We start from the raw sequence: 5,031 nt of genomic DNA on the forward strand, positions 1-5,031 counted from the left end.
GCCGGAAGAAGGAAGCAGGGAGGAAGAATGGACTCTGGCTGATCAGAGTTCCCTTCCCTTAACTTTCTGTGCTGGGGCAGGAGACAAGGTGTGGCTAAGTGGGTTTCCTGACTGTGGATGAGCATCTCCCGCCACACGGGGTGACGTCACACCCTCCGTGGAGCATGGGGTCTGTTTCCTCCCCTGGAATCTGGGGAGCCTGTGACTGCTTCGGAAGTGATGTTCTCTGATGACAGACTTCCCATTTGTTTTGGGGGTTTTTTAAAAATTTTTTATTATTTATGTATTGGTTGAATTGGGTCTCTGTTGCTGCGCGCGGGCTTTCTCTAGTTGCGGCGAGCGGGGGCTACTCTTCGTTGCGGTGTGTGGGCTTCTCATTGCGGTGGCTTCTCTTGCTGTGGACCACGGGCTCTAGGTGCGCGGGCTTCAGTATTTGTGGCACGTGGGCTTCAGTAGTTGTGGCTCGCGGGCTGTAGTGCGTAGGCTCAGTAGTTGTGGCGCACGGGCTTAGTTGCTCCGTGGCATGTGGGATCTTCCCAGAGCAGGGCTTGAACCCATGTCCTCTGCATTGGCAGGCGGATTCTTAACTACTGCACCACCAGGGAAGCCCAACAGGCTTCCCGTTTGTATTCTCTCTTTTGGGACATGCCCCCTGGGATCCCTGATCGGCAGGTAAAAGGCCATCTACCCTGAAGCCACCAGGCTGGAGGGACCACGTGTAGCCAGAGATGCCAAGGGCCTCACTATTCCAGTCTCAGCACAGGAGCCAGACCTTTTTACTTTTTTGTTTTTTCTTTTCCTTCTATGGCTGCGCCGTGCAGCATGTGGGATCTTAGTTCCCCGACCAGGGATCGAACCTATGCCCCCTTGCAGTGGAAGCACGGAGTCTTAACCACTGGACCGCCAGGGAAGTCCCAGGAGCCAGACCTTCTGATGACACAGCAAACCCCAGATGTTGAGCGGCCCAGCTAACACAGAGTGGAGCAGAGATGGGCTGGCCCTGCCCAAGTTGCAGATTCATTAACAAAATAATATTGTTTTGGGTCACTCTATTCTGGGGGCGGTGTTGTTTCACAGCAACAGAAAATGAAACAAAGGACCTAAAGCTGGGGTGACCAACCATCCCGGTTTGCCGGAAACTGAAAGGTTTCTGGGACTCAAGACATTCAGTGCTGACACTGGCAGAGTCCAAGGCACACGGATAAAGCAGTGGTTCTCAAACCTTCATGTGCATCAGAAACACCAAGGGATTTATTAAAACACAGACGGCTGGGCCCTACCCCTAGAATTGAGTGGGTCTAGAGTTGGGTCCAATAATTTGCATTTCTAACATGTTCCCTGTTGCTGGTTGGAGCCCAAACTTCCAGAAGGACTGGCCTGAATGAAAGGCTGAGTTCGGGACCTGCAAATCCCAGTTTACTGCATGTCCCACTACTTCATCCTCTGTGCGACCCAGCACTGTGGCAGGAAATGGAGGAGGCCAAGGTCCTCTGGGTGTCAACCAGGAGAAACCCACATCTTCCTGGCAGGGTGGCTGGGTGCTATGGAAACAAGGCTAAGCCCGGAAGTGCCCAGGCTCCTTGGCACCTGCTTCCCAGAGGGAGCCTCAGCCCCTGGGGAGGAGCGAAGTGAATAAACAAACAGCAGAGATCAGCCCTCGGCCAGGGAGGGTGCCTGCAGGTCCCCACCCCTCAGGAAGCAACCCTGAGGACAAACCTCTGCAAAGGAAACCACCCATCTCCCAGGGCCTTGAGTTTTGTAGCTAGAGGGGACCTTTGCCATCATTGGGCCAACCTCCTCTTTTAACTGGGCGGGGTGGGGGGAGCAGGGAAGCAGGCTGTGTGTTGACATGACTTGTCAAGACCACCCGTCGAGAATGAGAAGCTTCTCCCCTCCCAGCCGCCTTCCTGGGTAGTGGTCCCTCCTTCCTCAGGCTCTGGCCCCAGCTCAGCCTGGATGCCCACAGCTCCTCGCCCCACTTGGTCCTAACGCTGTGAACCCACATCCCCCTCATGGGCCCTCCACATCTTGAGCGTCTCAGTCCACGTCAGCACCAGCCCCGGGCAGAGGAAAGCTAGAAAGCGGCTGCTGCCTTACTGCAGGGCCCCAAGCTTCAGTGTGAAGACTGCAGATTCCTGGACCCACCCCCCGAGAGTCTGTGACAGGGCCCAGGCACCGACATTTTCGACAAGAGCCCTACGTGATTTGGATGCAGGTAGCGTTGGCCAGACTCCGAGAAGCAACCCCCTAGCATAATCTTCCACAGAAGGCCACCGACAAAGAGGTGACGAAGTGACAGAAGCCTGACTCAAATACACTTGGGAGGAAGCCGGAATTTATTATTGGTTCTAAAACCCAGACAACGGACAAAGCAGAGCAAAGATGTCATTTGACCTCATGGACAGTGGGAGCTGAGGCCTGGGATGAGTTCCCTTGATTCTCATGGCTAATTTTTCCATCCAGCTGGACATAATAACCCACAGGTCACATCTTCCACCAGGGGATCGACTCACTCTCCCAAATTAAGAAACTCTGGGGGAGGGCTGATTGGGTCAGGTGCTTCTCCCTGGACCAGCGAGTAGGATCCTACGCAGGCCCCAGTAGCCCAGCCTGGTCGGTACTGCTCAGGGTCTGAGAGAGGGAAATGTGGTAAAGAAGGGAGGACTTGGTTCCAGTCTGTGGAGGCCTCTCCCAACCACTGAGACTCTGGGCAGGAGACCTGGTATGGCAGCCAGCCTCCAAGACGGTGCCATGATTCTTGTCTCCTGGCATTCATGTACCTGTGTACTCCCTCCTGTATTGCACAGGGCTGACCTGGGTGATGAATACAATACTGCAGGAGTGATGAAGTGTCTTCCAAGGTTATGCTTTAAGAAGTACTGCAGCTTCTTCCTTGCTCACTCTTGGGTCACTGGCTCCGGGGGAGCCAGCTGCCATACTGTGAGGCACTCAATCAGCCCTTTGGGCCAGGGCTGGGATGAGGGTGAGTGAGGCATTGGCTCAGGCTCAGAATTTAAGGGGTTGCCAATAAAGCCAGTTATCAAGATAGATGTTTTAAAGTAATATTTTAAAAATGAAAATTCATGCAAAAAAATCCATCATGAACAAAATATCAAATTTTTAAATAAAGACAGGCTCAGTACGGTCTGAAGTGTACTGAAGCAAAAGGGAAAATCAGTAACACTGGTCCTGATAGCAATACTAGAGCCCACCAGCAGCGTGGGAGGTCTCGGTCCCGGGGCTGAGGATCTAGTGACATCCACTCAGTCTCCCAACAAGTGACTGGATAAGAAGAACACACATGTGTCATCTTCTGGCTCCAGGAAGAAGGCAAATCTAGCAGGGCGTTTCCCTCTGTGTCTGGACTGGGGTGACTAAGCTAAGCTCCCCTTAGCCAAGCAGAACAGTAGCTGGCCACTTCCAGGGCTGCAGCCTGTTAATGACGAGGAATCGTCATAACCACATTTGTGGATTCCTTATCACGTGCCAGGCCCTTTGCCAAGCACTTTTCAGGTATTAACTTCACTCCTCAGTGGGGACCTGAGGTAGGTTCTAATCACCGTTTTACAAATGAGGGAACAGAAGTACAGAGACTCCAGTAACTTGCCCAAGTTTCCACAGAGCGAGGGGTCAGAGTTGGGGTTTGACCTCAGGCAGTGTCTGACTCTGGAAACCACAGGCTGAATTTGCATCTCAGCTCTGCCAAGTATTTGCTGTCTATACTGGGAAAATTACCTCACCTCTTTAGGCTCAGTGCTCACCCCCGTAATGGGGTAGTAGATGAGTGCATGCTTAAAGCACTTAGCACCGTGGTTGCTACGAAGCAAATGGACACTCAGCATTAGCCATTATTCTTCTTCTGTCAGGCGCACTTGAACTTCAGATGGTAGCTTCCACTCAGGGACGGTCTCCCCCTAATCTTTCCCTCCACTTCTTTTTCTTTGCGGTACGCGGGCCTCTCACTGTTGTGGCCTCTCCCGTTGCGGAGCACAGGCTCCGGACGTGCAGGCTCAGCGGCCATGGCTCACGGGCCCAGCTGCTCCGCGGCATGTGGGATCTTCCCGGACCAGGGCATGAACCCGTGTCCCCTGCATCGGCAGGCGGACTCTCAACCACTGCGCCACCAGGGAAGCCCCTCCACTTCCTTTTTTACTGGCTTCTATAACCATCCTCCCTCACTCCGCAGGGACCCCTTGCCTCTCATGGGATTGTACCTACTCCCCACCCAACCCTCATGCAGTGAAGCTCAGAAAATCCAGGAAGAGCTATGGGATGCTGGGGAGAGCCTGGGGCGGGTGTGGGGAGAGGAACAGGAGGTGAGCCGGGCAGGGAGAGCGTGGCCCTGGGGCAGGAAGCGCCGGGCTAGGGGAGGCCTCAGGGCCCCAAGCGAGCAAGCTTACCGAGCTCGATCCTGTTTGCTTCCCTGGGTGCAGCCCCGACTCACAAGGAGACCTACCAGAGTGGACACACCGACTAACCCGCGGGTCTTCTCCCCTCCCCACCGCCAGGGCCACCAGGGCGATCCCAGAGGCCTCATAGGTGGGAATGGGGATCCAGGAGCACAGGGCAGGCTGGGCTGCCGCGTGGAAACCTGGCTTGAGGGGGTGGAGGGACCACCTCTGCCCTTCGTCCGCCAACACCGTCCCCTGCCTAAATTCAAGCTCATAAAGAAGCTTGTGGGCACAGGCTGGGGACCAGTGACTGCGTGTGCACTGGAGTGCTGGTGGCAGTGAGCTCTGCCAGGTGGCTCCTGCTGGGCGCTACTCCCCTTCAGCCATGCCACCCAGTGTCACCCAACAAACCCATCACGACGTCCCAAGTCTGTCAAGTCTTCTGAAAAGACTTGCTCTCTTCTCTTATTGCCATCCTGCCTCTGCCCTCCTGGGAAGGGATGACCTTCATCCCGTGATGGATCCCCGATGCTGTGCTGGAACCGTGAGACACACAGATGAAAGGCGCTCTAGGATTCTCGGTTCCAGTTTGCAGAGGAGGGGTGGTAGGAGCCGATTTGGTCCCAGTGCCTGGGCTATG

This window comes from Delphinapterus leucas, chromosome 1 (genome assembly GCF_059928025.1).
Source record: "Delphinapterus leucas isolate spDelLeu-1000000601 "Yukka" chromosome 1, BTC_Dleu_Yukka2, whole genome shotgun sequence".
In the NCBI taxonomy this organism is placed as follows: Eukaryota; Metazoa; Chordata; class Mammalia; order Artiodactyla; family Monodontidae; genus Delphinapterus; species Delphinapterus leucas.